The following is a 22,754-nucleotide window of genomic DNA, read 5'->3' on the forward strand; positions in this document are numbered from 1 at the left end:
CTGGTAATTGGTATCAGTGGTGTCCAGGGCTTTGGAGTTAAAGGGGTCTCCAGAGCCTGAAGCACTGTGTGTGCCACCCACCCTGTGTGACCCAAGTAAACAGATGACAGCAGTCCTGCCTTTGTAGACTGCAGGAGCAGTTCAAACTGCTTGAACTCGACTTCACCATCACCATGTGTGGCAAGGCCAAAGCACTATTTTTTAATATAGGCAGGTCACCCCTAAGGAAGGCCTCCTGAGTCCAGGAGGTAGATTGCAACATATTAAAGGTATGGACATATACGTGTAAGCTTATATGTCCCTATAGTAGCCTTGTTCCATTAAGGGCTACCATAAGTGATCAGTGTTTTATAGGATAAAATGGTCAGGCAACTGGGTTTCCCCTGAGGTTGCCACCTCAATTATGATACCACGGAAATATATCATGTTTGATATCAAACAACATGTCTCATCACCCATGACATGATTCTCTTATCAGAGTTGATGGGGCATGCACCCAGCTGGCTACCTTAGAGGTTGCCCACCAGGTTGCCCCAACCTTTCTGTGCCCTCACTGACAGCCTGCAGCTTCTGCCACTAAGACAGGAATCTGATGCCTTGCCAGGAGGCGTGAACTCTCCCAGGAGTCAGAAACAATGACCTGGATGGGAAGGGGGTGACACCTCCCTCCTTGACAGGATGGCTAGTGAAGTAGCACATGAAGGCGGTGAGCTTCAAACTTTCACCGACTCTGACATGCTTCCAGGCTACCTCCCAGAGGAAGACAGAGCCATTCTCCTGCCCCCAAGCACATTTGCATCCAGGCAGGTGGGAAAATAATCTAGTCAGGAGGTGTACTCCCCAGAAGGCTAGCCACACCCCTGGTCTGTAAAGCAGAGGAAGGTTTCTGCCATTTTTTAAAGTGGCGGAATAGAGGGTTCTTGGAAGAAAAGGTGACACACTCCCCCGAATGTGGTCACCAAAGGGCCTAATTAGCTGCTGGGGCTAGTAGCCCATTGGCCACTTGCACCTACACCCCTAACGTGCCAAAATCTTTGATTTAAGGGGTACCATTGGCACCAGAACCTCATTTCTGATTTGAATTGCAACAGAGGACAAAGAAGAGACCCTAATCTGTGACAACAGGACCTGCCAAAACAAAGGTGTGATACTCTGCACCTGTGGCAACCATCCTGAGACTGCCCAACTATGACTTGTCCTGGACCAAGGCTGGTTCCCCCAGACCAAGGAACTGGCACTAGTCCCTTGCAGTCTGAAGGTAAAAACAGTGAACTGGAACCAAAGAATTGCTGGCCATCCGGCCCTCTGAGGGATGTCTAAAAGTAGATGGGCCAGTGCATTGTGGGAAACGTAGTTCCAAATTCCCACAAGTTTCAACTGGCTACCATTTACCTCCGGATACCATTTACCTCCGGATACCTGGACATCAAAATACCTTCTCAATGACCTTACCGTTGCCAAGGCTTGTTGGTGGCCTGTCCAGCAACTATCACCTTTACTCGAAGCTGCAGCACAAGGGAACTCCACAGCACCTTAAACCAACCCTAGCAGTTGCCCACTGTTGACTTTTTGCACCTGTTTCCTCACCAATACTGTCTAAGCGGTAAAACCCGCTTCCCCCGGCTCCCACTTAAGCACCAAGGACAGCCAGGACAACTCTGCACCTGGGTCTCTCGAGCCAGGTAAAATCGAATTTACTGTTGTGGGTTTGTCCCGAGACCCCTATCAACTTAACCCCCAGTGGGTTCCATGAAGGTCAACCTGCAAGTGACCTACTGTCACTATTGCTTTTTACCATTGACAACAGTGCTAAAGGTTTGCAGTATTGATTTGCACTGATTTGTTTTTCCTTCTAAAGTTCATATCTCCGGTTATACATATCCGTGTCAATTAGTTATCATCCATATTGGTACTTTGAAATGCTTAAAACATGTTCCTCTAGTAAAGCCTGACTGCTCTTTGACACACTACCAGGACTGAGCTAAGAATTTACTATTGTGAATGCAAGGACCATCTTTGGGGTATTGTGAAAGTATTACATAGTGAAGCCTAACCAGCCTCACTTCATAATACTCCACTTTCCTTCTATTGTCACTGTTGTTATTATTGTACTAATTCATGGCAATTTGTCACTCAGCCATTATTATATTCCAGGTCTTTATCGTCACTACTGGACCATGTTATTTACTTTGTTGGTCAGCAGAAGGATTGAAGGCCTCCCCAAACAATATAGCCATTAACAGTGCTTGGACAGTTCCTGGTGGTTAGGAAATTTGCATGTGTTAATTAAGAATTCCCACTGAATAAGGCCTGGGCAAGGCCAAGCCCAGTAGCATAGGTGGAAGGCTACACCTCTGGAGTCAAACACAGGAGGAGCTCCACTTTGAGAATTTGGTGGGAAGGGATCAAGCAGCTCTGTCATTTGGGGCAAAGCTGAAGCTCCCAGTGAAGGTCTTTCCATCTACCATTTCAAATAACCATTTAAATGTCCCAGAATGCTATGCAGCAGGACCAGGGCAGGGGTGGAGTAAAGATGTGGCACCCCAGGATTAAACAGAGGTATCTACCTTCCAGAACTTTCCAATCCCACTTAAAACATCTGCACATGGGAGAGGCACTAAAAAACACACTGCACCTTGGATTCAACATGGTGAAAGAATGCCTAGCTAGATATAGATTCCACCTGGCCCCACCGGGAAGATGAACTGAAGGACTCTGACCTTAAATGGCACCAAAGACTACGATGGGTCTCTCCATGACCAGTGGCACTGGGCCTCTCATTTCAACTGAGGAATAGTGGAGGGTGCGGACCTCCTGGTGGAACCTGGAAGGTTCCACTGGGTCGTCTGCTGACAGGCCGCTGACCCACAGGTACCCTGCAAGCAGCCAGGAGGCTGTTGGACCTGGGGATGCAGCAGGGAGGGGCTGTCAAATACACACTCCAAGCAGGAGGGAACATTTGGAGCATGGGAAGAGGGCAGGTATGGCAAGTGAGCAGTAAAAGCACTCTCTTCAGCTGAAAGTAACCTTTTGACATCAGGAGGTCTGAGCTAGAGCTGGAAACCAGGGGCCAAATGAGACCAGAATTAGGATAAACAGCCCAAATGGGCTTGAAAAAACAGTATCTAGAGCCTGGTTCCCCGGGGGACTGTGCAGGAAAAAGAGTGCAAAGTGGTCTGCTCCATTTTCTAAATCTCCCCGGGGAGGGTAATACCATCGGACATTTGTGCAATCTCCAAAATGTCATCTTCAATGTGGAGGGTAGTGCATGGAATTTATGGCAAAATATCGAATACAAAAATATCGCAACAAAAATACCGATTACAACAATATCGACATCCTATCTCTAACAAGGTAAGTACAAAAATATCGAAACAAAAATATAGATGTCAAAAATATCGTTTAAAAAAAAATATCGTTTTTTTAATTAAAAAAATGTAATATTAATAAAATAACACTAATAAATGTTATAAACATAGTTAACATACATATTATAATATTTAAAATTAATAAATTATGTAATAATAACAAATAATAATAAAGATATAATATATAGTATATACTTCATTAATAATAACTCTAAACAATTATTTTAATGACTTATAAATCAATGAAAATATAATAAATTACAAATAAGTTTATATACATAAAATAATAATATAAATAACAATTAATAAAAATGTAAAACAAATTAGAAAAAAGTAAGTAAATGTTGGATACCATAGGGGTAAAAATTACTATTCCCACTCCAAAGAGTGCAACAGTAGGGAAAGTGTTGGATAGCCTAGGGATAACAATTACTATTCCAACTTCAGAGAGTGCAAAAGAAGGGAAAGTTTTGGATAGCGTAGGGGTAACAATTACTATTCCAACTCCAGAGAGTGCAACAGTAGGAAAAGTGTTGGATAGCGTAGGGGTAACAATTACTATTCCAACTCCAGAGAGTGCAACAGTAGGGAAAGTGTTGGATAGCGTAGGGGTAACAATTACTATTCCCACTCCAGAGAGTGCAACAGTAGGGAAAGTGTTGGATAGCGTAGAGGTAAAAATAACATACTTATAAATTAAAAAAAAATTAAATAATAAAAAACGTAACTATTAAATAAATATAAACCATTTACAAATACCAATACATAATTATTAAAAACATATAATACATAGTATATACTTCATTAATAATAACTCTAAACAATTATTTTAATGACTTATAAATCAATGAAAATATAATAAATTACAAATAAATTTATATACATAAAATAATAATATAAATAACAATTAATAAAAATGTAAAACAAATTTTAAAAAAGTAAGTAAATGTTGGATACCATAGGGGTAAAAATTACTATTCCCACTCCAAAGAGTGCAACAGTAGGGAAAGTGTTGGATAGCGTAGGGGTAACAATTACTATTCCAACTCCAGAGAGTGCAACAGTAGGGAAAGTGTTGGATAGTGTAGAGGTAAAAATAACATACCTATAAATAAAAAAAAATTAAATAATAAAAAACGTAACTATTAAATAAATATAAACCATTTACAAATACCAATACATAATTATTAAAAACATGATTAGCAATAAATGATTAAGTAAAAAAATTATTAAAAAATACCATTTTATAATATTTAATTACCAATTAATAATTAATTAACAATTATAATTAACAAAATAATTAATTTAAAAACATTATTACTTAATTACATTTAAATTACTTCCCACCCTATTCTCCTATAAACCCACAACCCGCTACAGAACATATTTATCAATTAATAAAAATGAATTACCAATTAATTAAAATGTATTACCAATTAATTCAAATTAATTACTAATTAATTAAAATCAATTTATAATTCCTACTAATTAATAATTAATTTAGTATAATTAAATTACTTCGCACCCTATTCCCCTTTTAACCCACAACCCACTACAAAACATAATTATCAATTAATCAATTAAAATTAATTACCAATTAATTAAAATTAATTACCAATTAATTAAAATCAAATTATAATTCCTACTAATTAATATTTAATTCAGTAAAATTAAATTACTTCCCACCCTATTCCCCTATTAACCCACAACCCGCTACAGAACATAATTATCAATTAATCAATTAATTAACATTAATTACCAATTAATTAAAAACAATTTATAGTACCTACTTATTAATAATTAATTTAGTATAATTAAATTGCTTCCCACCATATTCCCCTATTAACCCACAACCCGCTACAGAACATAATTTTCAATTAATCAATTATTTAAAATAATTAAAAAATAATTACAATTAATTAAAAACAATTTATAATTCCTAATAATTAATAATTAATTGATTATAATTAAATATCTTCCCACCCCATTCCCCTATTAACCCACAACCCGCTACACTACTAAAATACAAAAATGTACTAAATTACATAAAAATAAACATAATAAACACATAATAATATACAAAAAAATAATATAAAAATCGATATTAGTAACATCGAAATTATTAACATCGATATTAATAACATCGATATTTAAAACATCGATATTACTAATATCGATAATAAAATCTATTGATATTACTTACCTTCTATATAATGTCCCTTCGATATTTAAACATCGATATTATTGTATATCGATATTTAAATTTCGATATTTTGTTTGCATACCAGTGCATGTGGCACCACCCTATGATCACTTTTGGCTCTGGGGACCCTATCCTCAGAATTGTTGCAAGAGTACTGTCCGAGGGGACCCCATCTTCCTGGGACAGAAAGGCAAAGCATTGAGCCACAACATGCTCCAACAGCACTGCATCCAGAGAAGCTGGAGCCCCCAGAGTGATGCAATGCACCTCATCTGCCCACATGCTCGTGTCTAGGGTGGTGGAGGGCGTGCTTCAGCCAAAACCCCACCCACACTTGATGCTGATGGGAGAAAGATGAATGGCTGGTTCCCACACCAGCTGCTGCAATACGGCTGTGGATGAGTACACCGGCTGGAGTCGTTGGAGTCTTCGGGCTCACCCTTCTGCCCTTAACAGAAATGTTGGCTGTGGACGGTCCAAAAGAGGCCAGGGCACCGGTAAAGAAAAATGCTTATGGCTAGAGGCGACATCAAAGAAAAAGGGAAGAAGCTTTCTTGCAGAGCATGAAGGCGCTTATCAGTTATTCAAGGCCTGGAGGCCCAGGATCAACCCATAAGCTCTTGCAAGAGCTTGGAATCTCCATATTTTGTCCCTTGTGGTGCCCCAGGAAGGACATCAACACTGCAATGGCCGTAGCATGTGTTTCAGGGGCTGGAGGTAGTGCAGCAGCCCCCCAGAAATGTTTTCCCAAGTGTAGCCCAAAGTCTCCAAGGGAGGTAGATCAATGACCCTAAGAGATGTTTTTCATGATTTCAAGAACTCCTGGAGTTTGTAGTTTTATACATGGTCTCTAGAGTGTGAGTACTTTGTTGGTTGGTCCTAAAGTTTCAGTGGTAGCAGTATAAAGACAGAAATAATACCCTGGGACACATGTAATTCAACATAATACTTTATTGACAGTGTTGATGATTGACAATGCAAAGTTTTATTTTTCAATCAATTGTATTAAATGATGGTGGTGTACCTATTGATTTCATTGGTGACCTACGCCATGTTTCTGATGTTGCTAATGTGATGAAATACTGACAAAGGTAGTAGGCCTGCCTTATTTATAATGACATCTTCCTGCACATAAACAATGATTGGTGTTTTGCTGTTTCTATGTGTGCTGCACAAAGTAGCACACATAGAAACATCAAAAACGAGGAGTAATAAAGCATTTCTCCTTGTTTCACCTCTTTAAGACCAGGTTTTCCCTGGTCTTTATTTTGGTGCTTACTCCTATTTACGCTGCTCTTGTAAATAGGGGGCAGTGTCAAAATCAATGGGTGTTGCTGTGGATCGCCCATCACAACACCCATTAACCCCCCTTTCACGCTAAGTGTAGCCTGAAAGGGTGCCCTATTTACAAGGCAGTGTTAAGCCACATTAAGTGGCTTAACGTTGACTTGTAAATAAGGCAAAGCCCAAAGCCCCTATTGCCATCACAAATGTTGTGCATTATAACATATTGTAATTGCATTTGTATAGCTCTTACTACCCCTTACAAGGCGTCAAAGCGCTTTTTCAGCGAGGAGCACTCTACTCTGGGACCCATGGAGGATTAGTGTTGAATTAGTATAGAGAAACATTCAAGTAAATTTTAAGTGGTGGATAGGTTAGTTAGTTTTTGGATTTGAGAGGATAGCAGAAGGATAGAAGAGGAAAAAAGATTTGTATTTATAAAGCACTTGTTAAACCTGATGGGATGTTGAAGTACGCTACTCTGGAAACCCATAAAAGAATAGGTGGTGATTAAGTATGGTGAAATGTGAAAGAAATTCGATTGGTGGATATTAGTCAGTTATTTGGAGTAAGAAGAATAGCAGAGGGATAGAAGGGGAAGAAAGGTTTGCATTCAAATAGCACCTGTTACCCCGATGGGTGTTCAAGCGCTTTTCTGACGAGTAGCACACTAATCCGGAACCCATAAAGGATTAGTGTTGAAAATGAGTATAGTAAAATATGAAGTACTTTGAGTGGTGGATATGTTATTCAGTTATCTGGATAGAAAAGGGTAAGTGGCGGGATAGAAGAGGGAAAGAGGTTTGTATTTATATTGCGCCTTCTACCCCTGATGGGGTTTTGAAGCGCTTTTTTGGCGAGCAGCACACTACTCTGGAATCCATAAAGGATTAGTGGTGATTTAGTATAGTGGAATATGGAATTTTTAGAAGTGAACATGTTAGTCTGTTATTTTGATTGAAAAGGAAAGTGGAGGGATAGAAGAGTGAAGGATTTGGTGTTTTTTATTTAAATTTTTAGGTCATAGTAGTAGGAGGAGGCTTTTGGATGAATAAACAGGGTTTTTTGGAGGGGAAGAGTCAGAGGGAAAAGTTTAGAAAGCTTTGTTTTGGGGACCGGTATAGTAAAAGAGGTGTCAGATGATGCAAGATGGGGTAGAGTAGGAGAAAGTCTAGAACAGGTTATTTTTGGAGATCATAGTAGTGGTATGGGGTTTGGGATAAATGAGAGAGTGGCTGTAGAGGAAATGTTGATAGATGTATAGTGTGAGAGATAGGGTAGTGCATTGGAAAGACTTGTAGAAAGAAGTTTGAGATGAGTCAGAAAGTTGGGTTAGAAGATATATTGAGAGAAGCATAGGCTGAGAAATAGGGTAGTGCATTGGAAATGTTAAATTAGAAGAAAGTGATAAATATATAGATCCATAAGTACATTTAAAGTATATAGATGCATAAAGGAGGTAAGTATATGTAGATTAAAGATATTGATAGAGGTACAGGATGAGAAATAGAGTAGTGCATTGGATGTGCTTTTTCAGGAGAAAAATAACAGACACACAGATCAGAGTACATGGAGGTACATAGATGCACAATAGAGCACGTACATGTAGACCAAAGATAATTTTTTATGTTAACAACATAATTATTCTACATGTTTATACAAAGCAATACACAAAGATAGGTACATATCTATAGTGAAAATAAATGCTTATATACAGAGGGATATGCTGTAAATTTCTGTTAGTGTATGGTGCTTATGTGGGGAAAAGCCAATTCTTGCGTAGTTTTCTGAAGATAAGGTGGTTGTCGGTGGATCTTTTGTTGGGGGGTAAAGAGTTCCATAGTTTGGCTGCTTGAACTGAGAAGGATGTGTCACCCATGTTTTTTTTATTGTATCTTGGGATTTTGAGGCGATATGCCCCTTTAGGGCGGAGGTTCCTTTGTTGAATGTGTTTTGTGATTTTATTCCTGATGAAGAGCAGTCCCTTTCCATGTATTGCTTTGTGGGTGATACAAAGTAGCTTGAGCGTGGATCTTCTGGCAACCTGTAACCAATGCAGGGCTTTCAAGGCAGGTGAGATGTGGTCTCTATGTTTGATATGCATGAATAGTCTGGCAGCCGAGTTCTGAACCCGTTGTAGTCTTTTCATGGTTGTTAAAGTTGATCCGTGGTAGAAGCTATTGGCATAATCGAATTTGGACAGAACAAGGGAGATAGTAGCTTGGACTTTGTGTGGAAATCCCAAATGAGGGAAAATTTGTCACAGCGATTTTATAGTGACAATGCTTGACATTGCTAAATTGTCCACTTGGGCATTCATCGACAACTTGAGTCCTTGGTCATTCTGAGGTTTCTTACTTCCCTCGATACTTTAGACGGTGATCCCAGTTCATCAGGCCAGGCGACAAGCTGATCATAATGTTTCCAATCGCCACCCATGATTATTTCCATTTTGGAAGCATTACATTTTAGATGGCTCCAAGTCATCCACTGATCCACGGCTCTGAGACAACTGAAAATTTGGGATTTTCCAATGTCTATCGGGCATTCCAGTCATCTGCATAGTTATAGCACGTGAGGTGAAATTGATCGATTAGTTCCAGTAATGACTTCATGTAGATGTTGAAAAGCATGGGCGCGATGATAGAGCCTTGAGGGACCTCTGCTTTTGTGGAGTATGGTTTGGACGAGAAAGGTGGGGTATGGATGACATTAGTTCTGTTTCGAAGGTAGGACACGATCCAGTCTAGAGCAGTTCTCTCTCTGTCGGCTTCATAGAGTCTTTGTTTCAGTGTGTCATGGTCAACATTGTGTCAAAGGCAACCGAGAGGTCCAATTAGTGCAGCAACCCCATTGCGGTCTACTGTATTCTTCAGGTCATCCCAGATGGCAAGGAGTGCAGATTTAGTGCCTCTTCCCGGATGGAATCCTGTTTGGAAGTCTGAAAGTATGTCATTCTCTTCAATGAATTGTGACATCTGGGCGAACGCTGCTCTTTCTATCAGTTTGGACAGGAAAGGTCCATTTGTAATGGGTCTGTAGTTGTCAGGGTTCTACAGGTCCAAGTTTGTTTCCTTCAGTAAAGGACGTATGTGTGACTTTTTGAGTTCTTCTGGAAATATTCTGGTAGTTAAGGAATCGTTGGTGATTCTTCTTACTGGAGTGGCAGCATAGGTTGTTAAAAGATTTGTCTTGAAAGTTTGTAGTGGACAGGGGTCAGAAGGGCTGCTGGCAGGCCTGCTTGCTTTGACCAGGTCCATAAATTCATCATGTGAGATGTGTTGGAAGGAATGGAGAGGCTGGATTAGAGTATTCTTGGAGTGTTGTTTTGTTCAAGGGTTAGTGCTGTTGCTTTGTTTCTATTTTAAGTACAAGTCCAATGTGCCTGCTTTGTCCGTGTAATGAGTAGCCAGTTTGTCTGTGAAATCATGAGTAACAGGATGAGTTCCTTCTAGGCAATTTGGTTTGCAAAATGTATTGAGTATTTCGTAGAATTCTTTATTTGCACATTTACATTTTGAATTCAGTCTGAATAGTACCCTTTCTTAGCCTTTTTGATAGCTGACTTGTGTAATCTGTTAATTTTCTGTAGGTGAAGTTTGTTTTGTTTGGTGTTTGTTTTGAGCCAGGTACATTGCAGCTTTCTAATTTGTTGTTTTATGTCTTTTATTTCTATGTTTCTCCAAGGCGCTTTTTTTCTTTTGTTCTGTTGTGTGGTTTTGAGTGGTATCAGGATGTCAAAAGCTTCCTGTAGCCACTCATATAGATTTTGAATAGAACCTATTGTTTCTAGATTTGAACTGGATGTTAGTTGTGCTTCTAAGTGTTCCAAATTGAGTTTGTTCCACGGCAGATAGGTGGATGGATGTAAAGTGTTTTTAGGTGAGTCACTTAGTGTTGCTTTATTTCGGAAAGCAAGCAAGTGGTGGTCTGACCATGTGACTGGACTTATAGATTGAAAAGTAACTAGGTCAGTTTTAGCAAAAATTACATCTAGGATATGTCCAGCGATGTGTGTGGGTTTGAGGACAATCTGCTGCAGGTTCAGTGCGTCTAGGCCAGTGATAATTATTTTTGGATGGGACATAATGGGTTTGTCAAACCAAATGTTGAAGTCACCCAGAACGCATAGGTTTGAGTGTATTGTTATAAGGTTTGAAACAGTGTTTAGAAGTGCATCTGGGAATGTCGCCTTGCCATCTTGTTAGTAGAGCCTCGCAAGTATTTATGGAGATGTCGTCAACTTTAGTGATTTCTAATGTTTGCCTGAACACAACAGCTAGACCACCTCCTTTTTGCCTATACGATCTTGAGTGATCGTTTGATAGCCTAGAGGAACAACTTCATGCAGGACTGGAGCCATATCATCTCCCAACCATCATTCAGTTATGAATAGTATGTCTGGTTTTCGATCTGTGAGAAGGTTGTAGGTGTGATGTTTGTTTTTAGAGAGTGATGGAGCATTTATTAGTAGACAGTTTAGAGAATGGTCTTTGGTGAAAGTGAGACTTTGTTTTGTAGAAGAGTGATCAGTATTGTGTGGGTTTGTAGCAGGTGTGTTTTTAGTGCTGGCATTAGCTGTATTAGGATAGCAATCGTGCAGCTGTTCGGTATCATGGTCCTCATCTAGCATGTTAAGAAGGTATTTTGGTGGGTCTGTGTTGGTATGTGGAGGAGATGGTGTTTGAGAGTGAGTTGGTGTGATGTGTTGTTTTCGATGTGTAACATTGTTGTGCAGTAGACATGGGGAAGCGAAGTTGTGATGTATGGCACATTGCTTAGATTGTTTGTGTGTGTTTAGGGCAGAAGGTGTATGGTCAGGGGTGGTGGTGCAGCATGTGGGTCATGTAGTAATGTTCTATATTGTCTAATGGATGAGAGGCGGTTAGAAGAGAGTTGCAGTGTTGCTGTATCTGTGTTAGGTGTGGTTGAAGAGAGAAAGCTTGGCATTGGAGTTTTTTCCTTTGTGTGGTTTGAAATGTAGGTGTATTTTTGTATTTTGTGATGGTATTATGAGGTATTGCGCTTTGAAGATCTTGTTGTGCTGGTGTGTGAGATATGTTTTGTTTTTGAGGAGCAGTGAAAATGAGTGATGGTGTATTTGTTTCATGCAATGGATTTGGTTGTATAGTATTGTTTGTGAGAGGAGGTTGTAAGATAGAGGGGGTGGTTATGTGTTTCTGAGTAGAGTGTATGTTGTGTGTAGAGGTAAGAGTGTTTGTCTTAGACTGGTTTGTTGCAAGAGTTAAAAAGTGTGGTGGTGTTCAGTGTATTTGTTGTGCGTTAATGTTATTATTGTAGAGGGAAGAGAAGGGTGTTGGTTGGAAAAATGATGGAAGGCTAATTATATGTTTGTTAGTCTGGAAAACTCCTCCATTATTCGCAATCCAGATTCAGATCCGAGTACAGTACGGAGACAGCTCTACTTGCGGTTACTGAGACGATTAGGGAGAGCATGGACAGAGGCGAGGTAGCCATGCTGGTGCTCCTCGATCTGTCCGCGGTTTTCGACACCGCCTCTCATTCCATCCTGCTGGATAGACTCCATAATATAGAGATACGAGACACTCCCTTGGCCTGTATAAAATCATTCCTAACAGATAGAACGCAACAGGTTTGGTGTCGGTCCTATCTATCAAAAGATAAAAAAAACCTTATTTGTGGAGTCCCTCAGGGGTCGGCATTTAGCCCCCTTTTTTTAATGTCTACCTTTCACCACTGGCGTGGGTAGTAGAGGCCTATGGAGTCAGAGTGGTCTCCTACGCTGATGACACACAGCTAATGTTTTCATTTAGAGACCACTCTGAACTATTACATTTCAAAGCTTGCCTCTCTAACATTGTATCGTGGATGACTTCTAATACCCTGAAGTTGAACACCGATAAAACCGAGGTGCTGTTCTTCATCCAAAAATCCCCATTGCTACCATCTATGTAGTTGCCGTCCGAGCTGACCCCTCCCCGTCTCCCGTTAAATCTGCTCGAAATCTGGGCTTTTTAATTGACAACGAATTGTCATGTAAAGCCCAAATCCATAAAGTCACCTCTGCCTGCTTTGGCAAATTGTGCATGATTAAAAAGATCTTCCCCTACCTGCCCTTGGATTCAAAGAGTACTATCGTGCATTCCCTCATTACCTCCCATCTGGACTACTCTAATAGCCTATATGTGGGAGCTCCAGCTTATCTTCTACATCGGTTGCAGATTGTTCAGAATGCTGCTGCCAGGCTGATATTAACATTCCCTATCGCCACTCTATCACCCCTCACTTGAAGAACCTTCACTGGCTCCCGATATCTTCTCGCATTCAGTTTAAAGCCCTGGTCCTGTCTTTCAGGGCTCTGAATGAGAAGGGACCAGGGTATCTCAGACGTAGGCTGTAGCTAGTTCACTCATCTCGAGCTCTCAGATCCAACCACCTCAGTCTCCTGCTCCCCCCGCTCAAGAAAAGGAGGCAAAGCTATGGAATATTCCCTTCCATTAAATCTTCGACTGATCGAATCAGAATCTCATTTCAGGTGGAGCTTGAAGACATGGCTGTTCTCCAGTTACTAGCTTTTCTATGGTCTCTGCCGCTGCTGTCCTCAGCGCCGGGACACCCCCGTTGGGGGTAGCCGTGCGCTTAATAAATTTCATAAATAATAAAAGTGATAAAAGGTGGTCTGTTATAAGTTATTAGAGCAGGGAGTGTGTGTCTAGATGGGATGTAGTTATGTATGGTGTTGAATGGCGTTGTGCTAGTGATGAGTGGATTGGTTAGTAGTATGGGATAGAGTTGTATACTGTTTGTAGGTGATGGAGGGTATGTGTGGTAGTTGGGATAGAAGGGTGTATGGATGTGGTTTTGTTGGTTTTGTAGTGTATGCTGGTACATTGGTTTGTGCATAGGGTTGTGTGTGATATGCATTTGGTGTGAGTGTGTTACTATGTTTGCGGATGTGGATGGTGTGGGGTGGGTATTACTGAATGGCAACATGGGCAGCATTTCTGGCCCTGGTCCCGACCAGTCTCAAACAGGCTCAAACAGGCAACTGCCCTTGTCCTCTCTGCCCAAAACAGGCTCAAACAGGCCCCTGCCCTTGTCCTTTCCACCCTTAGCCTTGATGCCCTGGCTGAGATGCCCTAAGCCTTAGCCTTTTAGAGCCCTAGTAATCAGGTGACCCCTTCAGCCAATGGGAACCCTAGCCCTAATACTATCCAATCACAACACTAGCCCTAAATTCTAGAACCAATAGACAATAAACCAAGGACAGTAGAGTCAATCTTAGCCTTATTCCAAGCACCCAATCAGTTTAAAAAAAACTCTGATCTCTACGTCCAATAGAGGCCCTAGCCCATCGTTAGTCCCAACCCAAGTCCAAGCAACCAATGGCACAGGAAGCCCTAGTCCCTACTTCCAATAGAAAGCCTAACCCTACTCTTCGTCCCACACCTAGTCGAGCAACCAATCACACCAGAAGCTCTAATCTCTACTTCTAATTAAAGGCCTAACCCTAGCCCTGGTACCACCCTAGTCCCAACAACCAATAACACAGGAAGCCCTAGTCCATACTTCCAATAGAAATCCTAACCATGCCCCTAGTCCCAACCCTACATTGATTGAGTCACAGACGCAGAAACCAATCGGAACCCTCAAATACCCAACCAATGAGGACACTAAACCTAATCCAATAAAAACACCAGATACAACCACCAATCAGTGTACACATGTACTAAACAGTAGCAGACTATATAAAGTCCCAGCTACCTCAGACAAGGTTTGCAGGCCAGGGAGTTGGAAGCTGCTCCTCAATTCAGAAATCTCCTAGGAGACAGACAGGCTCAATCCAAATATAAAAGGTTACTCTCTCTCCTGGCTCAAAAACAAAGTGCACAGTCCCTATTAAACACAGATTACTGCTGTCTCAGAGAACCCTCTGATGTAGAATATCCCTGTTGCTGATGGGGAGAGAGGGGGGCTGGTATCACTGACTTGTTAACGGAAAATGGTTGCTGGGGTACACTGCTTAACATACAGGTCTAAGCACAGAGCAAAGGAGAAATCTGGAGGGAAAAACTGATAGTCACGGGGAATGAGAGGGAAAAACTACAGAGTTTGGACGTAAAATCCCACAATTCAACAGGGTAAATGGAACCAGTCATGGGCAGGAAAAGCCACAAGTTTAAACACAAAAACAGGTGATAAATTATGCAATCACGGGCAGGTTAAAATGACAATTTTAAACTGTAACAGCCACAGTCATAGACAATTAAAGGCGATAGGGGCTTGTAAATATGCCCGGTTGTTGACAAGGTTGTTTAACTCCAGCCACCAATGTCGAAGCCATGCAAGATTTTTTTATCTTGGTTGCTACCCAAACAAGATAAATATACATGACATCATCTTAATGGCAGCCATCTCATTGGCAAAGCTGTGCATAATAGTCTACTTTTGCAGTTGTGTTCTTCCACTAACTTTTCCTGGGGATTAGGTAATCCTGCTCAAATATTTTTGTGCCTTAATTTTCTGACACAACATTTAATTTCATGGCATATCTAAGGTTAAAATGTAGGATTAGCTGCCTTTTTCTCCAACAAAACCTTTTTTTCTTTTAACTTTATCAAACATCGTAGAATCGATAAACTTTGCAGGTATTAATAAAATATACCGTTGATGTGGAGTAGGCAAAGCTTCACAAACCACCATGCGCAGAGAAGCTGAAGACCGCCCTAAATACAACAAGCATTTGCAATGCAATAGGTCTTGCATTTACGCGAGTTTAAGCTACTGGCATTGTAAATGACAATGCCTTTTTTTTATTTTTTAAAATCCAAAACATAAATAAAAGGCATTGTCATTTACAATGCCAGTAGCTCAAACTCGCATAAATGCAAGACCTATTGCATTGCAAATGCTTGCCTTTAAAGAGGAATTACCACCACAGTCTAGTTTATCATGCTGACCAATAGTAGCCACCACTGAAATGCATGATTTTCAAGTGTGTGTGGCATGGAATGTTGACTTACACATGCAGCTGTATTTAGCTGCCATTCAAAGTATGACTGGTGTGGGGTTTACTGTGCCTACTTACATCATACATCCAACATATTTTTCTTGAGGTTTAAACACAAGAAAAATACTTATTTCTTGTAGAGTGAAAACATCACAGCAACCCATTCAAACCCAACTCACACATCACCAGACAAACCTTCACATTCACAACATATCTGGGGAACACAACTACAAGATAAGAATGTAACTGGGATGACCAAAGACAAGAACTGCACAAAAACAGGATGTTCTCAGGGCAGTGGTCGACGCGTTACGGTGGCTGCAAGCAGATAGAATGCCACCTTCATCTGGACCTGCCAGATATAGTGCCCTAAACAGGTCCACTCCACCCGGGGGGAAGAATTCACACCTGAAAAGTATAAAAATAATAAGGACAGGGAGTCCACAAACTAAGAAATGTCAATTTTAACAACAGAAACGACCATCTTCTAAACAATTGGAGAAACAATATTCATTGCTTTGACGTTATGTACTTAAAACATCAGGTGCAAAATTCATAACCAATTGACAACAACAACCACTAGGCCCCTACCTACTCAGGGCCCTCGTGGAATTAACACAAATAACACCTAATGTGTGACAAATACCACCACCAAAGACATACTCTATGTGTGCCCAGAAAAAGAGAACCTGAAATTAAGATCAGAACAATTTTCAGCCATGTACCCCTGCACTCCTGTGAGCATACTTACTGAAATAATAGGTACAAAGCATTCTATGTTGAGACAGACTGGCGTTTCTAAATATAGTATCCGAATATCCAACACTTCTCAGCCAAGTGCTGACACCGATCTCAGCATCTAAGAAGGCAAGATATACATAAGAACTTTTTCTGTATCTCAGTGAGTCACAACAATAATGTATAGGTGATCCAGAATATACTGATATAGTAGAATGGGCCACGCCGAACAGTAGTCCAAGAATCGTTTGATCCATCTCATAGATTAAACAGCATAAGGCTCCCCTTATGCATATTAAGAGCGATGAGGACATATGATAATAAATATCTCACCTCAAGCGACTAAAACCCATGAATCGTTGTTTAAATTGCCTGTAGAAAGTTCAAAAGCCTATAATCCTGTATGTCCACAACGAAAAAAAGAGACCAAAAAGGCAAGTGTCATAACCATTCTAAATCGCGTACCAGAAAGAGCTACAGCCGAATGGAGTGATCAACAAACGGCTGACTAGCCTTGCAAATGTTTCTTTTAGAGAAGACGTATATAGCGCCGGTCTATCATGGTGAAGAGGTATTGAGGCACGGGACACCAATTAACACAGAGTACTAAAAGCTCAAATACACCCAAAAACAAAAATAAACATCAATGCAGCATAGTTTGACACAGAAAAGACCCTAATATGATCTATATCATGCCCAAAAAGGAAAACCAACAACTCAACGTGCGTAGTTGGCCTTCACAATAGACTCAAAATAGATGCATCTTATCTCAAAGGCACAACAAGATTGTTGAAGCTATAGACAGAGTTTATAAGGTCATCTATAGGTAAGAACTAATTCTATAAAAGCCACATCTCGCAGGTTAATCAATGTGCTATGCTATTACCTTCAATGAATGGAAGTTGTCCAATATGTCTCCTGCTCCTACGTCACCAAAATTTGTCTGCTTCAATCTTTATTATAATGTACAGAATGACGCAAACATAAGGTCACCATGTTATTACAAGCTCATTGGGCATTCGCTAAAAGGAAGGTCTGAACATACTAATGCATTCTGTAGTTACACGGCAACTCCTAAAACGTATCCCACAATGCTGTAGTTCAACAAAGCCAAGCTAGAGATCCCCATATAAACACAAGTTGATAAACATGTACAGAGGGGTCTGTCTATGCATGAAGCCACTACGGTCAAAGGGACTGAGCAATACCTACACTTTAAAGTCCTCGGAGTAACAAGCGAAGTAACTACTTCTAAGGTCCATAGTCGATAGTTATGGTGCATGGACACCGCATTAACAAGGGGTGACCCGCTGACCAAATAATATGCGCCAGGCAACCAGGTGTCAAAAATAACATCAACCCTACACTACATGCTCCGAAACTCCTCGCCTATGGCCCGATGTCGATAGGTGCGCACACCCTGCACTAGGTAATATCAGTCTTCTCACCTTCACATATAGCCCGAAGTCCACATAGGTAGCCGCACGTAACGTCCTCGCGTTGGCCCGATCAGGAACTAATCCCGCGAATAGCCCTGTTTAAATGCGCACGTCGATAATCGCAAAAGGGGAGACACCTGGGCAGCACGCCACTGCGAGAGAAGAAGGACTGCGCATCAAAATACAGCAACGCCATCTTAGGAGAGTAACAACACTACCGGTCGCTGTAATAGACACAGGACTAGAAGTCAAAAACAAACAGTGCCATATTAAGAAGATGAATTTAGTGTCCTCCGAGCATCGTCATGCTTGTGAAATTCTATCATATTCAAGCAATTACGCCGCACTCGCAAAAATTCTCCAAACGGAATGGAGTCCTTCTGGCAGGTCGAATGGTAACTACTGTATTCCAAGATGGTATTCTTTGCCGTGGGCTTCCTGAACAAGCTCACTTCCAGGAAGCCACCACCACCTGAGATAACAATATCAAGAAATCCCACACCAAGGGGGCTACTGTTTGAGGTGAATTTTAGGTTAGGATCACTCGCATTCAACCACAGGATAAACTCCTGTAGTGATACATTGTCTCCCTTCCAAACAAAAAAAATATCATCAATGAAGCGCCTCCAAAGACCAACCTGGTCAAAGAAGGGAGATACCTCATTGAAGATATGTTTGATTTCCCACTCACCCATAGAGGTATTAGCTACACTGGGAGCGCAAGATGCTCCCATTCTGGTCCCCTTTAGCTGTTGATAAACAGTACAGTTGAACTCAAAATAATTATTCTTGAGCACTACTTCCAAGCACTCAAGAATAAAGCCTTCAGGTCTATCTCCAACCAACCTTTGCAACAGGGCAGCGATCGCTTGACATTGAGGGATATTCGTATATAAAGCCTCAATGTCAAGCTTAACAAGGATCTCAGTGTCTTGATTAAATGGCATGCCCTCAATCTTGCTAATAATGTCAACTGTATCGTGGATGTACGAAGCATAAGTGTGTGTCAAGGGGCACAGAAACGCATCCACAGACTTGGACAACGGTTCCGTACTTGACCCAATGGTGGACATAATGGGGCGCATAGGGGGATTTTCCACACTTTTGTGAGTCTTTGGGAGCCCATACAGGGCTGGTGTTCTTGGACGTGTTTTATTAAGGAAATAAATTCCTCTTCACAGATATATCCCAGCTTCAGAGCTCGTTCCGTCATTTCCCCAATGGTGCTTCTTAATTTAATGAGTTCCCTCGGATGCAATCTTTTATAGTGCTCAGGGATAGCCAGCATTTGAAGCATTTTATCATTGTAGTCTGTCTATTTCATTAGGACTATCCCCCACCCTTATCACATGGTTTCACAATAAGATCTTTATTGTCCTGTATATTCTTAATTGCTTTATTCGCAATATGAGACAGATCCCCACGCATAGATAGGGGGGATTCACAATGCGGGCGATCTCTTCGATCAGGTTGTGTTCAAATATCTTCACCTTTGGCCCCACCATATCAAGGGTCGGAGTAAATTGGGATGGAGGTTTACAATGAGAGCGATTATCCTCATATGGGTCAAAGGGTCGGTCGAGGAAAAATGTCTTCAATCTCACTTTCCGAAAAAAGGAGAATAAGTCCTCATGTAATTTAAAGAAATTAGGGCGGGTAAATGGGACAAAAGAAAGGCCTCGGCTAAGGACCGATAATTCATCTGAACTCAGGTTAGTGGAAGAAAGATTGAAAATCGGCAAGATGTCTTTATTCACTGCTCCAGTCATATGGAGAGGACCACCTACCACCAGTATTGCTGGTTCCTGGTCTTTATGTTGTTATGTTATGTTATGTAACTTTTATATAGCGCATGGCTACTTGATATGAGTGTCCCGGCGCTTTCCACCTGCAGCTCAGAGTAAAAATAACACAACACAGCTAAAATGAGGAAAAAAACAACAGAGGAAAACAATAAGAGCAATAGACAGTAAAAACAGACTAAAGATTAAAAAGCCAGGTCTTCAGGCTCTTCCTGAACTGGAGCCAATTGGCAGTGCTGCGGAGCGGAAGAGGAAGCAAATTCCACAGCTGGGGGGCTCTGCAGCTGAAAGAACGCCCTCCCACGCGGGCCTTCCTCACCCGCGGGACCACCGCTTTAAAGAGGGATTCCGAACGCAGGGAGCGGACTGGACGATAGAAAGCCAGTCTCCGCCGCAGATATCCAGCCCCTGATCCATATAGGGCTTTATGCATCAGAGTCAGGGATTTGAACTGGATCCGCTTCCTGATAGGCAGCCAGTGTAGCGTCTGAAGCAGCCCGGAAGCTCGAGCTCGTCTGCGTAGGCCAAAAATAGGTAGGATTGCTGATATGGAGGGACCTTCTGTTGGGAGTTCCCCCAGTCTGGTGCCCCTCTCCGATTCCTGCCTCTGTACTGGCCCCTCGGTAAAAAAAGAGATTGGCCACGAAATGGAGTTTGGCCTATTTGCCTACCTCTAAACTGAAGTGAGTCAAAACGGTCCCCACCCATCTCATGATAATTTTCATTTTCAGAGTCAGATGAGTACGTATCGGAGAAGTTAATAACTTTTATTCTAAAGTTGTTACCTTGATATCCCTGAGCATGAACAGTGACTTGATTCCACTCTTGATAGTAAGACGTTTGAAGTTAAGGGTAAGCTTTCTCCTGGGAGTACCTTCTAATATCTTTCATTTGCTTTTCTGTTTTTTTATTTATCAGGTACATTTCAAAGTCTCGCATGTCTGTGTTAACTTTGTGGTTGCCTCTTCTAAAGCCGTAGAGGATTTTAATTTGTCCTCCAAGGCCACAATTTCTTGACTCAGAGCCTCCATGATTTCCTTCACAGTTTAAATTATGAAGGCCATCACGGCCTACCCGTGGCCTAGTTAGGCAGTTGCACCAAGGCCCAGTAATTTAAGGGGCCCACTGCACCCTAAGTAAGGCTGTCTGTCCCTACTCAACCAAAGGAGTCCTGAATTCCTTGCTTTTATTGGGGTATATAGCACCATTTCCACCGGGGGTATGTTGTGTTTTAGGAAAGAACCCTCCATGTAGCCCAGCCTTGAATTCCCTTGCTGGGCGCTGTGCGAGGGGGAGAAGGAGGGAGGGCAGAAGTCCTAGACATGCCGGACGTGGAGAGAAAACAAGGGCAAAGATACCATTAATTCTGGAGCAGATCAGGTGACACCCAATGTTGGAGCAATAAAATAAAACAAGGTGCTAGTAACTCACCATTGGACCCGGTCCGAGACTGTTGCACTGATACGAGGAGGGCAGAAAGAAGACCCGGAGTTGGTAAACGTTTCCTGGGAGGAGAAGCTCAGTGGACTGGTGCCTTGCTGCAGCTTCCCATCTCCCTGTCCCTCACTGCCCCATTCAGCCGGCTCTGCAGTGTTTGTGTCACGTGACCACGCTCCTCGCCTGGAAACCAGACTGGAACCGGCAACGGTACTGTCAGCGACCAATGAAGTGCAAGTACAGGGGGGAGGGGGCTCGGAGGTCTGGGGGCATCTGCGATGGAGAATGAAGTCTATCATCATGTAAGATAACTAGGGCAGATATTCTGAAAATGAGAAAAAAAAACTAACAAAAGACTTCCAACACAGCCAATAATCTGGAAAGTAGCGCCTGTGTTCCTAGAGGCAATAACAGGTAGACAGTGAGGAAGTGGCCGAGCCCAGAAAGGTTTGGGGAGTGGGGCCAGCGGCAATGTGGAAACAAGAAAAACAAGAAGTTAAAGGCATGCAATCAACGTGTGCGCTGCTGCTCGCTCCGGAGGCAATACTCCATGGGCATTAACATGTATGGAAAGGTGGGACATGCAACACCCATCAGCCGTTACCACATTTGCATTTTTAAGTGACACACAAATAAGCCAATCCTAAGCAAAGGAGGAGTCAGACTCCACAAAGTAGATACAACAGATCGCCTACATCGCAAGCTCTGTTTAGGTCGAACTAAATAGGAAGGAACCCCCAACGGTTTAATGGTCACTCTCTGGAGACTTATTTGTCTTAAGTGCTGTGTTCCTTCTTTTGTGAATCTTTGTCCAATCCCTCAATGCAGTTTATAAGTGTAATTTTAAGAGTAGTTTTCAAAGATTTCTGTTTTCTGAATTTAGGTCTGGAAGTGCATGAATGTCTTTTTGAGGAATTGTGTTCTTGTCTAGTGGCAAATACACACATTGTCTAGTGCAAAAAACACACATTGCAAACATTTGCTTAAAAGCTGGTGACTGACATAAAACGTTTTGTGACTGTATCTGATTTAAGGCTGGAAAGATTCTAGAAGTATGGTGATCTCAAGCTGTCCCTCTATTGTTATGGATGGAATAATGAGCATTCTCATCCAAGGGAAATTGGGTGTCCATTACTAAAAATGACGACCACCACAAAGTTGTGCATTTGTAGGTACTCACAAATCTTCCAAGAGACCTTTTACAGTCACTTTACGTATGCTCTCATTACGAGTGCCAGGACACTCTTTGAGTAGCCGTGCGCTGTACAAATTAAATATAACATAACATAACGAGTGGACAATAAATTCTCATGGGCCGGGTAACAGAAGTTACCATGCCCATCGAAATTATACGTTTTTATTTTTTCACAGTGTTTTTGGCTGCTAAAATCAACCAGTGTCTCCTTATGAAACCCGTTATACCACGACACTCGGAATTGCCAGGACAACCTGTAATGGAAATTCCAGAGGAAAGAAATAACAGGTTTTTAA

The sequence above is a fragment of the Lissotriton helveticus genome, chromosome 1_1, assembly GCF_964261635.1.
Source record: "Lissotriton helveticus chromosome 1_1, aLisHel1.1, whole genome shotgun sequence".
NCBI classification, from domain to species: domain Eukaryota; kingdom Metazoa; phylum Chordata; class Amphibia; order Caudata; family Salamandridae; genus Lissotriton; species Lissotriton helveticus.